General features: G+C 39.8%; 1 long non-coding RNA gene across 1 annotated transcript; it reads left to right on the top strand.

Moving 5' to 3' along the window:
• Positions 1-3,171: 3,171 nt before the first annotated feature.
• On the top strand, positions 3,172-19,342 carry LOC144220726 (uncharacterized). The gene is made up of 2 exons (XR_013331839.1): positions 3,172-3,339; positions 19,050-19,342. It is a non-coding gene; the product is annotated as an uncharacterized LOC144220726 (long non-coding RNA).
• The last annotated feature ends 306 nt before the right edge of the window (positions 19,343-19,648 follow it).

Here is a 19,648-nt window from a genome sequence, read left to right on the forward strand (position 1 = left end):
CGACAGTCGGCGGACAGCCACCCTTCTCTTGGAGGAACCGTGGAAACAAAGGGGAACGGGGTGGCCGCCAGACAAAGGGAACGACGTGAGGGTCGTCGTTGAGCCCGGGCTGGGGGGCGTTGGGGACCAACCCAGGAGGCTCGGAAGAGGGGGGCAACAAACCAAGAAAGTGACCTGGATAAGATGTCCCTTTGTCTTCAGGACTGCGGTGGACAAGCNGCCGGGCCGGAGACCGTCTCCCCTGAACTGCTCGCTGTTGGTGGCCAGCTCGCTGTCCGAGCATCTCTGCACCCCTCGGTCACCTTCTCCCGCGTCTCCACGGGCGTGCTGTTGCCACCCGGTGTGTGTGGTGGTTTGTGCGGGCTGTGTGTATACCGAGTCTGTTTGCCCAGACTTAATTTTTTTTTTAATTTTTTAAGAACCACTTGAGTTCCTTGGAAATGCAAGTGTCCACTTCTGTTTAAAAGACTTTTTCCCAAAGGACTGATGGTGAATATCAGGAAAACTCAAAATGCAACGGTCTGAAATTTTTGGTAGAAACAGCTCGCGGTTAGTGAGCGCTCAACCGCAGGTTAAACGCTGCTGTGAATGCTTTAAAGGCCCCAACAAACCACGTGATAAAAGTACGATTACCTCCCCTCCCCCGCAAAGAAGGCGTCACAGAGAAGTCTGGTAAATGACCAGAAGCGCACAGCTAATAGGTAGCAGAGAAAGGGTTGAGAGCCAAGTATTAGACCTTTACGGTTTATCTCTTAAACACTAGGCCCTCTTCTTCCCCGCACTTGAACCCAGTCGGGAAAGTCTCCTCGGCTATCAGGTGTCCCCTTTACTAGATTCCTGCTGGGGAGCCTTGGGTGCTCAGACAGCACAGATACAAACACCCTGCCTCTGTAAATTCCCTGGACCTCGGTGTCTGGAAAGGAGGCAGCCGAGTCGCTAGGTCCAATCTTTTGCTGCCTAACTGTCTTTGGTTGTTGGATTAATTTAATCGTAACCAAACTGATTAAAGGACAGAAGGAAATGCCAGGGCCTTCATTCTGCCTGGGGTAGTGGTGTTCCCAGGGGGAGTTGTAATCCGTTAGAGAACAAACCTGATCAATGGGCTGCTCATTAAAACATATTACACCAATAATCTGGAGCTCTCTATTAATCTCATGTTAGGAAAGTTATTCTTTCCCTTCTCTCCACTGTGGGGAATCGTAGAGAAAGCGCACAGGTGTCTGAGCATAAAACTGAAGGCAAAATTGAAATACCATTTAAAAACCTTAAAAGGTGGGTGTTGGTAACATATTGCAACCTATATAAAGTAGCATAAAGATACAGTCTCAGGTCTAGAACAAATAATGTCTACAAAAAAAAAAGTTTCCTTAGACTGACTTTTTTATCTCAGTAGAACATGAATGATAACACCTCTACTTGGGGGTCAAATATCTGAAATAGGCAGGATTTTAGCCATCTGGAAATTTGACTGTGTCAGAGTTGTAAAGCTATAGGTAAAATATAGTGTAATGTTAATACTTAGGTGGAAGTCAGCCCTAGGTTTTCAGTGTCTCTGCCTTTGATTTGCTGCAAACATCTTGAGCTACTCAACCTTTCTAAGCCTCAGTTTCCTCTTGTATAAAAATGACCATTATAATAGCACCAAAACCATGGGTTATAAGGTTAGAAAGCTTATGTAAATGATGAGCTCAGAGCTGTGCTTGGTATATGGTAAAACTTTAAAAAATATATTAATTACCATCCAAGAAATGTAATTCTGAAAATGGTAACTACCTTTCTCATATTAAAAATACTACATCTTCATGTTTTTAGTGAAGAAATTGAGGCCTGTGTTTTGAGCTAATAATTCAGTGGTGATCGCAGAAGTTTGATTGATGCAGGCCTCCTGTCCAGTATCTGCTAATTAGACTAAAAGCTATTAAACTCTGATGAAAGGGGAAAGAATGGAACTAATAATATATAATGCCTCACTCTCCTACCTCAGATAGCATCCATCCTATAAAAGTAAGCCTCACTATCTTAATTCTTTTTTTTAAATATTTTTATTTATTTCTAGGAGAGAGAGAGAGAGAGAGAGAGACAGCGTGAGCAGGGGAGGGTCAGAGAGAGAGGGAGACACAGACTCTGAAATAGGCTCCAGGCTCTGAGCCGGCAGTCAGCACAGAGCCCGAAGCGGGGCCCGAACCCACGAACCGCGAGATCATGACCTAAGCGAAAGTCGGACGCTTAACCGACTAAGCCACCCAGGCGCCCCAGAAACTAAATAATTTCATGGGCGCCTTCTTCCTCTAAGATTATACGATTCCCAAGAATGTCTAGATTTTTTTCTGTCTTCCTGAGCCTACATCCAGTCTAGGTTTATTTGACTAAGAGATGTAAACAAAACTATTACTCATCAACTTGAGAATTGCATTTGCTTTCCACTTGCCCTGCTGGTTTTGGAATGAAGTCTCATTTATTTTATCTGTAGTCAAGTTTCTTCTTCAAAGTCCGTGATTGTCAGGGGCCTGTGATGACTTCTGTGTCATATCTCTGCACCTAGGGGAAATGTTCTATTTCCCTCATGGGGTAATGGCTTTTTCACCTTTAGATGAATGAGTCAAGCCTCAATAAAAAGAAGACACCCTTACAGTTTATTTACCGTAAGAACGCCATCTGAAACTCTTTGGTGTCAGTGTGCAAACTCTCAGGCTTCCTCATGTTTGTGTAATGGCATTTGTGTCCGAATGATGAAACGTGTTAAATGTAAGTCACAATACCCCACCCGAGATTTTATCATAATTACCATTACCACTAGTAACATTTACTGCGTCTACTTCATACGCCGTGTAAGAAGGCCTCATTTTCTCAGTTCTGCCTAATATTTCAGGTTATTTCTGTTTCCCTATAATTACAAGAAGAGTTCCCTTCCTTGGAAATGTTGATATCTCACCGCTCTTCTAAAGAGTCTAGTCTGACTCGTGGAGAGGAGTTATACCCCCTCTTCTGTTGCCAGCTAGGCAACCAAGAGAAAGCCTTCACTCCAGCCCACCACGTTCTGTGTGGTCCCCCAGAGGCCTAACACTTTGAGCAAATTTCCCTCTTCGTGGGTAAATGTGTCAAAGAACATATTGTGTTGTAGGTATTTTCTGCTCCAACCCTTCCTCCATTACTGTCATTTTTCAGATGCTGGGTTTTGCTTCACAGATTATAATTCTGATGCAAGAGCCCTTAGCAGTAAAGAACTAGGAATGAGCATCATCTCTACTATGAAGTCAATGGTTGTTACCACATCTAACCTAGTTCCCTTGCCAAAGAACTTGCCCTCCCGTACAGATGACTCTTCCGGTTAAACATGAGGTATGTGGTAAGGAATGCCTTGTAATCAGATAATGGTCTGGTTTCAATTTCATCAAATTATCTTTTAATTTATTTTCCACTTGAAAGCTGAGAGTTATTCTCTCTTATTTGCACTTTTATATGTAAATTCTGATCTGGGTTTTAAATCCTGTATGTCACAAGACAATTCCTATTGAAATCACAACACATTAAAATTAAGCTGGAAATCTGGGGTGCCTGGCTGGCTCAGCTGGTAGGGCAAGTGACTCTTGATCTCGGGGTTGTGAGTTTGAGCCCCACCTTGGACACAGAGCTGACCTAAAAAATAATTGAGTTATAATTGACAAGCTATTTTTTAAAAATCAAGTGGCAATCTATAACGAGATACCAAGTATTTCCAAGGTAGCTTAAACCAATTGTACTATTAGATTTATAAATAATGAGTTGACACTTCCAAAATGAGAATGCAGAGCAGGTGAAAATACCACCATTGGAAGCTCCTTTCTTAGAGTCTTCATCTGAAATATTATCCCTAATTTGGGGAAGACATCGGGAGGGTAGAGTTATCGAATGTACTGGGGAAAGAAGTTGGTCACTAGAACCAGATTTCCTGAGTTTGAAGCCTACTTGCTACGTGTTTGATTTGCGTAGGTAATTGACCTCCTGGGGCCTCAGTCTTCCCATCTATAAACTGGGAATAATATATAAAGTAAATAAATAAATAAAAACAAAAATATTTTAAAAATAAATAAAATGGGAATAATAATGATTTGTGCTATTCAAACCACCTGACACTTGTCACACTGTAAGCTCTCAGTAAACATTAGCCATCATTGCCTCCATCGTCATTATCACCACTGTTATTATAGGAGTCGCAGGTCTCTAAGTAAATGGTCAGATTTACCATGGGAACCATAGACCAAGTAGAGGAAGTGTATATTAGCAACAAAAAGTTAATTTAGTCAGCTTATCTCTCCAAATTGACAGGGAAAACCAAACCACCAAGGACTAAAATTCGAAGTATAAAGAGAACATAAATTTGAGAACATTACTTTTTTTTGTTTTTTGTTTTTAAGTTTTTATTTAAATGACAGTTCGTTAAGGGACACCTGGGTGGCTCGGTTGGCTGAGTGTCTGACTCTTGATTTCAACCTCAAGTCAAGATCCCAGGGTCATGGGATTGAGTCCTACATCAGGCTCCACACTCAGTGTGGCTTTGGGATTCTGTCTCTGTCTCTCTTCCTCTGCCCTTCCCCTGCTTCAGTGCGTGCATCTGAGTTCTATCTAAAAAAAATTCCAGTATAGTTAACATACAGTCATGTTGGAACTAATATGAACTCATATTAGTTCCAGGTGTACAATGTAGTGCTTTAACACTTCCATGCATCACCTGGTGCTCATCACAAGTGCACTTCTCAATCCCCATCACTTATTTAACCCATTCCCATACTCACTTCCTCTCTGGCAATCATCAGTTTGTTGTCTATATGCAAGAGTTTTTCTTGGCTTGCTTCTCTCTGTTTCTTTTTCCCCTTTGCTTATTTGTTTTGTGTGTCTTAAATTCCACATATGAGTAAAATCATATGGTATTTGTCTTTCTCTTTCTCTGACTAACTTATTTTGCTTAGCATAATACTCCGTAGCTCCATCCATGTCATTGTAAGTGGCAAGATTTCATTCTTTTTTATGGCTGAGTATTATTCCATTTTTTATGGCTGTGTATAATTCCATTATTCCTTTTCTTTATCCATTCATCAACTGACAGATACTTGGGCTGTTCCATATTCGGTTATTGTAGATAATGCTACTATAAATAGCAGGGTTCATGTATCCCTTCTAATCAGTGTTTTCATATTCTTTGGATAAATATCCAGTAGGGCAATTACTGCAAGGTAGGGTAGTTCTATTTTTAACTTTTTGAGGAAACTCCATACTGTTTTCCACAGTGGCTGGCTGCACCAGTTTGCATTCTCACTAATAGTTCGAGAGAGTTCCCCTTTCTCCACATCCTTACCAATGCCTGTTGTTTCTTGTGTTGTTGATTTTAGCCATTCTGACAGGTGTGAGGTGATATCTCATTGCAGTTTTGATGCATTTTCCTGATAATCAGTGATGTTGAACATCTTTTTATGAGTCTGTTGGCCATCTGTATGTCTTCTTCGGAAAAATATCTGTTCATGTCTTCTGCCCATGTTTTTAATTGGATTACTCATCTTTTGCGTGTTGAGCTTTATAAGTTCTTTATGTATTTTGGATATTAACACCTTATCATAAATATCATTTGCAAATATCTTCTCCATTCCATAGGTGTCTTTTAGTTTTGTTGATTATTTCCATTGCTGTGCAGAAGCTTTTTATTTTGATGTAGTCCCAATAGTTTATTTTTGCTTTTGTTTCCCTTGCCTCAGGAGACGTATCTAGAAAGAAGTTGCTATGGCTGATGTCAAAGAAGTTACTGCCTGTGTTCTCTAGGATTTTTATGGTTTTAGGTCTCACATTTGGGTCTTTATCCATTTTGAATTTATTTTTGTGTATGATGTATGAAAGTGGTCCAGTTTCATTCTTTTGCATATTGCTGTCTAGTTTTCCCAACACCATTTGTTGAAGACACAGTCTTTGTTTCATTGGATAGTCTTTCCTACTTTGGTGAAGATTAATTGACCATGTAATTGTAGGTTCATTCCTGGAGTCTCTATTTTGTTCCATTGATCTCTGTGTCTATTTTTGTGCCAGTACCATATTGTTTTGATCACTACAGCTTTGTAATATAACTTGAATTGTGATGCCCCCTACTTCTTTTTATTCTTTTTCAAGGTTGCTTTAACTATTGGGGGTCTTTTATGGTCCCATACAAATTTTAGGATTGTTGAGAACATTAAATGACTAATCACAGTCCTGGCCTACCTCACCTGAAAGCATTTATAGAGGTTTATATTCACAGAAATTGATAAGAGGACCAGTGTTAAACCTTATCTTCTTCACAAATGTTGTAATATACTGTTGAAAATTAGATCATTTTGTTTTTTAACCATCAGTATCTATTCCAAGCCTTTACAACCTACACAGTAGAAAATATGAAGACAAAGACAAACAGTAATTAATACAAGGATTTCATGGAAAGCTAAGCAGAGGAATGTATAATTTATAGTTTGGAGTATTATTTTGCAAGACATTTAAAAATTATTACCCTGAGTGATTATTTTGAAAATTCCAGGTACCAGTAGACTTCATCCTTCTGTACAGTATTTTTTAAAATACCATCTCTCTGAATCCACAAATACTTATCTCTTTTTTTTTTTTTTTTTTGGTCCCCATGCAGCTGGTAACCAATGAAATGATCTTATATTATTCTAGGACAGGAGCCAGGAACTTGATCTTATTGCATAAAGCTACTCTGTTCCTCTTCATGCAAAATATATTCAGCCTCTGGTCCCTAGATACTTATCTGAGAGAGCACTTAAAATTGTTCCCTATGGAGTTGCTTGAGTGTCACTAGGAAATGAATTAAAAGAAAAAGAAAACCAACTCAGATATATCTGATACAACCCAACAAGTCAGTGTGTTTCAGTGGCTTAACTAGAATCACTCAGGACTCTCGTTTAAAATCCAGGTTTCTGGACAATATGAAACACATGAAGAATCAGAATTTGAAGAAGAAACAGGAGAAGTAGAAAGAGAGAGGGGGCAAAGGGGGGTGGATTTAAAAGCTAGGGCCCTTGTATCTGTATTTTCCCAGTGTCCATGGGTGATTCCTAGCACACTGAAGTTTAAGAATCGTTGCACTAGGGTCTTATTTTGTTGACAACCTCATTTTAATTAAGCAAATACAGAAGCAAGACACAGATGTTGACTCTTATACCAAAACGAGTAATTTAGGTTTTATTATCTTTCAGAGCTACAAATAATCAACCCATAACCGTTTTTTCTATGTCAAAATAACTAGATCCACTAGTGCTAAATTAGTAATGATAACTATGAAAACTAACATTATTAGACTCCTTCTGTTGTTTAAATGAAATCAAAATGAAGTACTCTCGAACCCCAGGGTGGCTCAGTCGGTTAAGTGTTGGACCCCTGATTTGGGGTCAGGTCATGATGTCACAGTTTGTGAGTTTGAGCCTCACATCAGGCTCTCTGTCGACAGCATGGGGCCTGCTTGGGATTTTCTCTCCCTCTCTCTCGGCCCTTCCCCTTCTCGCATGCTCGTGAGCACGTGCGCGCTCTCTCTCTCAAAATAAATAAATAAACATAAAAAAGTGAAATGCTCTGAGTAAATCCTTGATTACGTATAATGAAGATATTATATTCTTTTATGTTTCTGATAACTGTGGTTTCCTACAAATATCAGAAATCTGCCAATTTTGAGACCTGCATTTGAAAGCCAATACTGGCCAATATACCATTCAAATGATAGAATCTTTGGACCAGGAAGGGAATTAGGGAGGAAAGGGAATACATTTACCACAGTGTTCAGTTTTAAGAGGCTCATTTAGATCAAGACCTGTAAATAATATTCATATCTAAAGTCTTTGCCAAGGTATGGTATATCTGAGGACTTCTATGGAGAGAAAGCAATTATAGAAAAATATTAACAAGATCATCCAGGGAGAAAATGAAAAAAGAACCAGTTAAGAGGTCTTAGAACAATGCAGGCTTTTTTTTTTTTTGCTTTTATTTTTTTTGAATTTCACTTCACGTATGTGTACATAAATGGCACTAGATGAACAAGTTAAAAATCAAACAGTAATATAAGACTTTAAGGAGAAAGGAAGGTCCCATCCTGCTTATTCCCACTCCTGACTTTTGCTTCCCATAGTCAACATTTGCAATTCTTTAAACTGTTTTAGGGGTGCCTGAGTGGCTCAGTTAAGCATCTGACTTTGGCTCAGGTTCGTGGGTTGGAGCCCCACATCGGGTTCTGCACTGACAGCTCAGAGGCGGGAGCCTGCTTCAGATTCTGTGTCTTCCTTGCTCTCTGCCCCTCCTCTGCTCACGCTCTGTCTCTGTCTTTCAAAACTGAATAAATGTTTTAAAAAAAANAACCGACTAAGCCACCCAGGCGCCCCAAAAAATTTTTTAAACTATTCTATTGTCCTCTGAATTTATTTTTTTTAGGCTTATTTATTTATTTTGAGAAAGAGAGAGAGAGAGAGAGAGAGAATCCCAAGCGGGCTCTGTGCTGATAGCACAGACCTTGATGCGGGGCTCGATCTCATGAACCATGAAATCAGGACCTGAGCTGTAATCAAGAGTTAGATGCTTAACCAACGGAGCCACCCCAGGCGCCCCAGAAATTACTTTTTTAAAAAAAGGTTTACACTGCTATCTCAAGTCTTTCTCATTTTAAACATTGTACGTTGGCCACTTTATTATGGATGATGAGAGTACAGCTCTTCTCCCACCCTTCCTTCAACCCTATCCTCCCAAAATAATTATATCACTACTGTGGGTTAAATAAATATTCAGACTTTCTGTTATTATAACTTCCCTCATAAATACTGTTCAAAGATGAGTCACATAGTATACTACAATTATGTTTCCATTTCACTACTACTTTGTATTTATCCTGGAGCTAACATTCACTTTCTTTTTCTTCATTCAGTTTTCTGTGTAACCGTCACTAATTCCTCTCCAAATCTTAGCACACGGCTCTAAAACACCCATCAACATGGCTGAAAGCATGGGGGAAGCTATCGGTTTTATGCTTCCCCAGATGTTCTGGAATCTATGTTATCCTGCTCCATTCTGGACTGGCTGCTTTCTGAACTCTAAAGCAAGCCTTCAGCATAGGGTTTTCCTCTGGTGTCATGGAAAGACTTCTCTCACTCTTCTTCCATATTGGAACACCCGGATGTACCCACCCAGGAACACCACTCAGTCAAACCACTGGGCCATACCATTGGCAGTAATCCAACTGCCACTGCCACATGCTATTTGATACTTATGATTCTAGGGACCGTATAGTACATGCCTTCTCAGCGAGGGCAATATTGCCCCAAAAGGGGCAAAAGTTGTTTGGGGAGGGAATGGGTAGGACAAAAACACCTATTCTTTTAAAATACAAATAGGCATATACATATATATACAGTACATAAATGGATATACAATATATCTGTAGTGTTAAAATTTCATAGGTGGTTGTGATGTGGGGGAAATGTCTCAAAAGGCCCCTCAGGGGAGCAATCATAAAAAAGACAAAAGGTTGAGGGACACTGAGACACTACGGCCACAGATACCACAGCATGTCTGGTACCCCGTGTAGCAGCTACGTCGGCCGTCTCCGCCTTCCAAGCCCCTCACTGGTGGGTGTGCTTGTTGGGACCATTTTAAAACACAGCACTGTTGCTGCAAGGGAACCTGGGAAATGCGGCTTTAGCTTTGGAGTATTTAAAGCAGAGGAAGGTGCTTAGGAAGCGTGCACCCATCTGTAACATCTGCCAAAGCTGGGTCTGCAGTTTTAGGTTGAAGCCTTTTTGCACTTAGAATTTCAAAGGCATTGCTCCATTTTATTATTGTATTATAAGCTCCAATGATGCTGATTCTTTGTATGTGACCTGTTTTTTTTTTTTTTTTCATTCTTTTTCTTTATCTGGAAGCTTTGGGGATATTCCTATTTTTTTTTAAAGTTTATTTATTTGGAGAGAGAGAGAAAAGCACACATAGGGGAGGGGGGAGGGGGGGGGGGTATGCTCAAGCAGCCTCGGTGCTGACACCATGGAGCCCAGTGTGGAGCTCAGTCTCACAAGAGATCATGACCTGAGCCAAACTCAAGAGTAGAGCGCTTAACCGACTGAGCCATGCAGGAGCCCCTGGATATTCTTTTTAACACTCTGAAGTTGTAGCGCTGTGTCTTGGGGATCTTTTCTATTTCTCATCCTGGGTATTTTGGGGGCCCATTCATTTCTAGAAACACACGACCTTGAATTCAGGGAAATTCTCTAACACCGTTGATAATTTCTCTGCTTCATTATCTCTGTTCTCTCCTTATGGAAGTCTTACTTGTAAGCTATCGGACTTCCTGAATTGATCCTCTCCTTGAATGTTCTTCTATTTTCCAGCTCTTTGTCTTATATAACACTTTCTCAACTTTATCTTCCTAATTCACTCGTTTCATTCCTTCAAATATTCTTCATTAAATCGGTGACAAAAGTTATATGCATTTACCTCACTGAAAATTCTTGCAATGAATGAAAGTAACAAAATGAGGTAATAATGACATCTATTTTACACAAGAGAAATTTCATGTTGCAAGAAAAGGAATTTGTGCAGCAAAAGAAAATAGTCCCTCCCAAACACATGGGCAAAGATGACACGCCCCACAACTAGTTCCTTGTGTTCCACAGTTTACATAATCGTGAATCAACCACTTATGAAATGTAAGCGAGAACATTAAGAAATAAGAGACCCACCTCATGTTCCTGATTTTCACAGTATCAGCACTCAACTCATAATGGCATCTTTATTGACCCTAAAGATTCAATGTTTCCAAAGTAAAAAGCAAACTTAATTCTTAAAGCCTGCTGAGTAGGTGTTACTGAAAGAGTGGATTTCATGAAATGTACAAGGAGAATCTGACTCAACATAGGAAAAGAGTATGACTAAGAACATCAAATAAATATCACTAAGAGTAATGCTTACACATATTAAAGTATTGGTATGAACTGTGTTTTAATTGAATTTAGTGTCCATGAAACTAGCCAGTTTGACATATCATAGGACATGGCACCATATCAAAACACATGAATTCACCCATCAGCAGTTTCCACACCTACTTCCAAACCTAGCACACCTAATCCCAAATTAATATTTGTACAGTTGGAATAGTTGTTAAGAATTATAGTTTATTTAGAAAAAGAAAACAGAAACAAACATACACTCATCTTTGTAATTTAAAATACTTCAAATTACGCATGAACGGGGGCGTCTGGTTGGCTCAGTCAGTTAAGTGTCCGACTTCAGCCCAGGTCATGATCTCACGGTTTGTGGGCTCGAGCCCCGTGTCGGGCTCTGTGCTGACAGCTCAGAGCCTGAAGCCTGTTTCAGATTCTGTGTCTTCCTCTCTCTCTGACCCTCCCCTGTTCACGCTGTCTCTCTCTCTCTCTCTCTCTCAGAAATAAATAAAAAACATTAAAATTAAAAATAACAAATTACACATGAACAATGTTCAGATTTACGTTTTGAGAAAGTTTACTTTTTCCTAAGTTATATTTATGAGTCAAGGCTTTCTTACAAAGATAATTCTTAAGTATATGAATTAGACAAACTTACAGTAGCATTTCCAAAGCTTGATTTGTTCCTACGGATATGTGAAAGTATAAACCTATTCTGAATTCAGATATTTGTCAAGATTTGAGGTGTCGACATTTTGTCAGGCAAACAATTTAGTGGAAAAAAATTGATCTTCCTCTTAAAATGGATGGCCTGTAATAGTAAGGCCCTAGACTTTGGGGTTGAAATACATCTTAGAGGTCTAGAGAAGACACATGCTTTATTCAAAAGGACAAGGGTAAGTTATAAACTCATCAGTGTGTTGAAAATCCATTACTTTTAGAGAAACCAATACTGCTCTGCAGATGCGGGCACTGGGTTATAACATGGACATGAATTTCACACAATATTACTTCTCCCCCTTCAATCGTATTCCTGTAGAAGGGGAAATACATCTTTGACCTCAGGCAGTGGTCTCATTTGATGATTTGTGTAATATATTTGAATATATATAATATATGTGGTATATATATTATATACCAAGCATTTCTTCCCCAAAGTATCATATTCACAAAGTAAATAATTATATTTAAAGAAGCAACAATGATAGAGTGAAATGAACCATCACTCTTTACTGCCGGCAAGGTAGAAGTTCTGCACAATATTTTCACCGCTGGCCATTTTGGCATCTGTAAGAGCTGTGGCATGAGATAAAATTCCTGTCAACCTTCAAAAAGTACAATGGTAGTGGGCGCCTAGGTGGCTCAGTCGGTTGCGTATCTGACTCTTAATTTGGGCTCAGGTCATGATCCCAGGGTCGTGGGATCACAACCACTCAGCGTGGAGCCTGCTTGAGATTCTCTTTCTCTATCTCTCTGCCCGTCTCCCATACTTGTGTCCACGCATGCCCTCTCTCTCTCTCTCTCTCTCTCTCTCTAACAAAGAAATAAATACATTAAATAGAATTTTTAAATGTACAATGAAAACAGCAGGTCATTTGTAGAAAGTTTGTTCCCTGTTCCCAATATAAGGTCGATTAACCAATATAAAGCACAAACACAGTAATATAGGGGAAGAAAACAAAGTCTCGGGGTGATACAGAATATTCAGGACAATATTTCCTCTGAGATCATAACTACTCTCATTTAGTACAATACACCCAACTGGAGAATTAAATAAATCTGGTTCAACCTGAATGGATAAGCAAAACTAGCATGAATGGCCCCAGTATTAGACGTTTTAAGAACCCCACTTTTGCCTTTAAAACTTCCACAGATGACAAAATCAAGATGAAACCAATTCATGGATACAACTGGGCACTAACTGAGGGTTTTTTGAATATTTGAAACTTCGTATGAAGCACGGGAAATAAATACATATTAGTTATTATAGTTATACATTCTTCAGTATCAGCCACTATTTATTTATTCATTTATTCACAAAATCTTTGTGTTCACTGAAGAGATAATAGAGGCACGTCTAACAGTGTTTCCATGGACTGCAAACCTTCTTTACTATGTGTCTGACCTCAGCGCACACACGCCTTCCACGCACTTGTCATACCCACCATGGGAGCTTTAACAATTGGAAAGCATGACACTCAACATAAATTTGCATCAGATGCAATTTTGTTTCTGCATATAAATAAAACCTAAAGTATACTTTGATACTGTGTCGATGGATGGAAATGTTTTCAAAACCAGCTGATACCTTTTGAAATTCTAATATCATGGGAGATTGGTCAGATATGAAACAGGCAAAGATCAGATTAACAGAGAGAACTTACTTCAATCAATAAAAGAGAGGGACTCTTTTTTAGGCCCATTATTTTAATCTTTCAGTAACAAAAGTGTATTTGAATGAGACTTCTTAGAGCTTCAGTCTGAAACCTGAGCAAATTTTGGCCCTGAGTGAGAGAAAGAAGACAGAATTTCTAGGGGCTTTTGCTCAAGATCATTCGCATCAGTAATAAAGTAAGAAATGCAAAATTATTAAATCAACGTCAAACTGCTGAGGGCATCAGACGCGCTTAATCACCTCCACTAACTATCGTACAAGTGTGTTTTATTAACCATGGAGAAGCTGGGTAGAATGTGGAAACGTATAAAACCAACTGCGGAGAAAGATCATTCAGGGAAATCCACTTTCTTAGTGCTTCAGTCCACAATCATTGCAGTGTTCATGGTAAAGAAAAAAAGTCATCAAAATGAAACAAGTAGAAGGATCTATAGATGGTCAACAAAAGTGTCCAAAATGTTGCTTTGAAGATTTTGAACTCCCCAAATTATTACATTTTTAAAAGTTTATTTATTTATCCTGAGAGAGACAGAGCCAGTGTGAGTGGGGAAGGGATGGGAGAGAGAAGGAGAGAAAGAATCCCAAGCAGGCACCACACTGCCAGCACAGAGCCCCACTTGGGGTTCGAACTTACAAACCACGACATCATACCTGAGCCAAACCAAGAGTTGGATGCTTAACTGACTGAGGCATCCAGGTGCCCCATTGCATTGCTTTTAACAGCTGCAGCTTGATACACTATAAAGCACTTTTTTAATACATAGAGACTCATATTTTTAAACAGTTTTTTAATGTTTATTTATTTTTGAGAGAGAGAATGAGAGCACAGTCACGGAGCAGCAGAGAAAGGGGGAGAGAGAGAATCCCAGGCAGGCTCTGGACCTGTCAGCACAGAGCCCTATGTGGGGCTCAAACTCACGAACTGTGAGACCATGACTTGAACCAAAATCAAGTTTTTGTGTGTGTGTGTGTTGAAAATTTTATTAACATTCAGTTTAAAATCTTTACACCTGTGGCATGCCAAGATCTAGAAGCTTCTTAAAGAAGTTACCCATTAGGGTGTGGTCCTTGGTTTAGAAGTCATGGGGCCTTGGTAATTTTTTGTTAATTGGTTTAAGAATTCACAATCTTCCTCCAGGGCTGGTAATACTGTACCGCTTTCTTCTCCCTCACAAAAATGATTCTCGATAATGTTCAAAGTAGATAGGGCAACCTGTGGGTTCTCATGAAGTTGCAAAGCCTCAATTTTATCAACGCCACCAATTTCTTCTATCAGGAGACACATGTTTTCCTTCTCTGAAAGTTTCTCTGCTGCCTTGAGGATAAGAGAGATAACATCAAGGATTATGATAACAATTTTGGGATCTTGGATGGTAAGCAGATTCACCAGACTGAGCCACCCAGGTGCCTCTAGAAACTCGTATTTTAACTCTTTATTTTTTTTACATGCTACTCCTAGAATATAAAGTTGTTCCAACATAAAGCAAAAAATTTTAACCAGTAGCTTTGAAACAGCAAAAGCCACCTATAGTCCTCCAACTAAACAAATGGGAAAATGGAGACACAGAGATGTACATTAATTTGCCCAAGTTCACACAGCAATTGAGTGGCAGAGCAGGGGTGTGAAGCCGAATCCTCCCAGCCAGAGCCCTTTCCAGACGACACAGGGCATCTACACTGTGCCAATGTTCTGTCGAGGACATGGGGCTTTCAAAGAGCGTGCTGAGGACTTCACATGTACTTGAGAACATGAAATACAGTCTTCCACACCGAAATCAGCCTGAAGCAACTGAGGAATAATACCAGGCCCTACGTGAGGATTAAAAAAACAATAACGAAAAGGGCACCTGGGTGGCTCAGTTGGTTAAGTGTCTGCCTCTTGATTTCAGCTCAGGTCATGATCTCATGATTCCTAAGATCAAGCCCCACAGTGGGCTCTGTGTTGAGAGTGTGGAGCCTGCTTCGGGTTCTCTTCTCTCTCTCTCTCTCTCTCTCTCTCTCTCACTGTCTCTCTTTGTGTCCCTCCCCTGCTTGCACTTTATCAAAATAAATGAATAAACTTTAAAAACCCAATAACAAAACAGTAAAGTGCTATAGGTGTTCAGAGATGGGAAGGGATAGTTTAGGTTTGAAGATGGAGAAATAGTTTCATGGATTCTGTCTCAGAACAGAACTATTTATTAACTTTTTATTTGGATATAATTTCAACTTGAAAATAATTACAAATATAAAAATTGCATCAGGCACACTTGTGTACCCTTTTCTCAGACTCAGATTCACCTGTTGCTAATTTTTTTTTATCCCATTTGCTCTATCATTTGTGCTGTTTTTATTTCTTCCTTCCTTCCACAATGAACATTCCATTGATCAAAATAAGTTACAAGGTCAGCCCTGTTTCACTCCACCCCTTGATGGAAGGAGCAGCCAGGAATGGGAAGAAGTATTAGTAGCTATCTTTTCAATCAACCTTCTTTTTCCTTTTCAGTTTCTAGAAGTAAATTCATTGTTTCTGAAACCCAATATGGAAAGAAAGAAATGAAGGGTTTCGGGTAGCTGACTAGGAAAGGCTTATGTGACTGGTACTTGAACAATGTCCTAAATGAGTGATCAGAGCTTCTTTTCCCCTGCATCGAATCAGAGTTTTGTTTATGACCGGTGAGGGGGAATATATTCAGAAGTTTTGGGAACACTTTGTACAAGTATCTTGATTTAAAGAATTTCAGCTTAAGTAAGATTGGAAATCTGGAAAAGTTCCAAGCCAGATACATAATAATGATTTTCTAAAGTGATTCTTCAGAAGGAAAGCTTAGAAATCAAAGGTTGGTGGGCAGAAAGTGGGGAGCCATAGAAGAGGATTGGATTACTCTTTTCTGATTCTTTTTAACACTGTTTTCCATTTTCATTAAGGGCACAATGATGTCACCACCACCAAAGACAGATTTGCACGTCAACATAAATAAAACTGTGATTACGGTGGCAAATGACAAAAATGCTTCTCCTGACCATCCAGTTCTATATTGGGCACACATCAAACACTGTTCTATGGACCAGGGAGAGGAAGATAATCATCTCTGCCCATCAGGAGCTTCACAGGGAGGGACATAGAGGCTGAAGGATTGTTATGACACAAAGTGCAGAATAGACACCTGCCAGAGATACGACCCATCCAGCAATGTTTGGATGCTGTTCAGTAAAGATGTAGGACTATCACTTTAAATAGAAACATCACAGACTAAATGATCCTTTTGATCCTACAAAAAAAAAAATGGCAGCAGAATGTATGTGTACCGCCTATCATACGTATTATGTTTATCTTGGTTTCATTTTAATTTTCACCTTTTTAACAAAGACTTTCAAACATACACAGAAGTAGAGAGAAGAGTGTGATGCATATCTGTCACTCGGCTTCAACAATTACCAACATGGATCAAATCCTCTTTCATCTATACAGCCCACGCCCCGGTCCCTGGGTAGAGAACTTCAAAGCAAATCCCAGACATTATGTTATTTAATCTGTAAATACTTCTGCTTGTATCTCTAAAAGATACACACATAAAAGTAGTAAGAATAGAAATTTGATATCATCTAACATCAGCCAGTGTTCAAATTTCCTTGATTGTCCTATAAAAGTCTTTTGTCATTTTTCTTTGTTTGAATCAAGAGATAGTCAAGGTGCAGGTTACATTTGATTAAGATCTCTTACATTTCTTTTAATGTATAAAAATCCTCCCTCTCTCTTTTCTGATTTCTTTCTCTATTCTTCTTATTATTTTGTTGTTGTTGAGGAAACTGGGTCATCCATTCCGTAGAATTTTTCAGTCTGGATTTGGCCAGTTGTGTCCCTGTGGTGAGTTTAATACACTCTTCTATCCTCTGTCTTTCCCTCCAACCGGTATCTACATCTAGAGCCTCAATCAGATTCTGGCTGGATTCTTCCGACAAGAATTTTCTGTAGGCGGTAATGTGTATCTCCTACTGCATGGCATCAGGAAACGTCCAATACGGGGGTATTTCTTTCTTGGTGACGTTAAAACTGCTCAGTGGATTCAGGTGTTAATGGCCTGACCCTTCCTTTACGATGCTTCCCCGCTGGCCCTTGAGTTAATAGTTTAAACAGCTGTGATTTATTTTTAGTGCTATGCTTTGATAATTTGACGACGTCAGATCTTTCATATTCTGTAACCACAAGCTAAATTCTACCCCCAAAATACACACATGTAACACAGCACAGAAGGAAAAGCAGAGAATCTTCATCTCCGTTTTTTTGGTATCTAGCCAACTACTCTCTAATAAATACACCACTCTTGGGTTTCGTTTGCCTCCTCTGTAAAGTGAGGGAGCGGCTGGGCGATTAAGTTATGTTCTAACTCTGAAATTCTGTGGTTGCGACTTCCCCAGATTCTCACAGGAATGATACTGGTTCTAGAAGCATTTGGCCTCTGCGCATGTGTGTAAAGGTCCCACCCACCGCCCTGTCTAAATAGCTTCAAGGGTAAGAAGTCTACAGGCAGAAGTTTTATTGTCCCTGTTGACCCATGACTAAAATTTTGGTCCACAAGCTGCTGAGGCTGCAGTAATAGTTCTGCAAGTTCTGAGTGGTAAGACCAGTATTACTACTCTTCAGGCAGAGGGTAAAAACAACGCTACCAGTGAATCAAGCTTTATGGGGCTTTTCTGAAGGATATTTGACTTTTTTTTTTATTATTGTTTCTAGGAGAGAGAGAGAGAGAGACAGCGTGAGCAGGGGAGGGTCAGAGAGAGAGACACACACAGACTCTGAAACAGGCTCCAGGCTCTGAGCTGTCAGCACAGAGCCCGACGCGGGGCTTGAACCCACGAACCGTGAGATCATGACCTAAGCGAAAGTCGGACACTTAACCGATTAAGCCACCCAGGCGCCCCAAGAATATTTGACATTTAAGTCAACTATGTGTTTCAGAGATTTTACAAGAAAACAGTTTTGGGTTGTGCTTGGTCACCGAGAAACCTATCAGCTGACTCTGAGTTTTGCGTGGCAGTAACTGCAATATTATTAACCTCTTTAGATGCCTGAATTTTTCACTCGTGACAGTTACCTTACTTCAAAGACTATTGCTGTACGGCCTGTATTTGGTGAGATATAAACAGAAGGATGCATTTTATTTACCTTATACACATATGACTTGCTGTACAAGTGTATTTACAATATATACCAGATAACCTGCACTACCCTCAAGTAGTGATTCAACACATTGAGACAAGAGAAACTGTAAATCAGGGCTTTCAGTTAAAATGAAAACCAAGGGCCCTTGGTTGGCTCAGTCGGTTAACCATCCGACCTCAGCTCAGGTCATGATCTCTCGGTTCATGAGTTGGGCTCTGTGCTGACAGCTCAGAGCCTGGAGCCTTATTCGGATTCTGTGTTTCCCTCTCTCTCTGCTCCTCCCCCGCTCACATTCTCTGTGTGTGTGCCTCTCTCTCTCAAAAATAAATAAACATTTAAACAAATTTTTTAAAAAGACAAAAAAAAAACCAAACGTTTTTTGGAAAGGCAGCTAGATTTCTACTATCTAAGGAATGCCTGGGTTTAGAAACTGAGTCCCAAAATACCCACCCCTGTCCCATAAGATGTGTCTGCATTAAGCCAGATGAACAGTCGCTCACCTTTTATGAACCAGGACGCCCCTTGGAATCAGTCGAGTGTCCCAGTGACAGCCAGCAACACATCCCTTTGTTTCATTTTGCAGATCCAGACTCCCTGAGAAGATGTGAATTTACAAAATCTCGGGCTGAGAACTTTCTTTTTGTCATCTAGAAAGCAGATTATATTTCATGTTTCGCTCTGATCATCAGAAGCAGAACGAGAAGGATGTTCATGCAGAGGCGTGAGGTTCAGGGAAAAGTCTGGATCCTTTTGGTGAACTGCCCCAGATGTAAACATGTTTTGGCGAATGCTTTATCGCTTAATATGTAAGTTGTTCTTTTGAAACATTTGTAGTTAATTGCATGTTAAAGAAAATAAACCAGTCTGAAGTGAGAATTTACCTTCCACTCAATCTAGCAAAACATGCCTTCAGCCAACGTGGATTTCTTTCTTTCTTTTTTTTCCTGACGTTTGCTCACAAGGAAGAATACCTACTGGAAACGACACTCTTGATTAAGGCTTTTGGTTGAGCAGGATTTTAGCTGATACTGTGGAGGAAGACAGAATTCTTGAAAGGCTGAGCCACAGAGTCCTCATTTGGCCGAAAGGGGTCCAAGGCTATTTCTTAAAATGGGATATCTTGTGGGATGACACTTGACACGTTGGTGTAGAGTAGTCCGTCACCCACCCAGAGACACTGTG

Source organism: Crocuta crocuta, unplaced genomic scaffold, assembly GCF_008692635.1.
Source record: "Crocuta crocuta isolate KB4526 unplaced genomic scaffold, BGI_CrCroc_1.0 scaffold129, whole genome shotgun sequence".
NCBI lineage: Eukaryota > Metazoa > Chordata > Mammalia > Carnivora > Hyaenidae > Crocuta > Crocuta crocuta.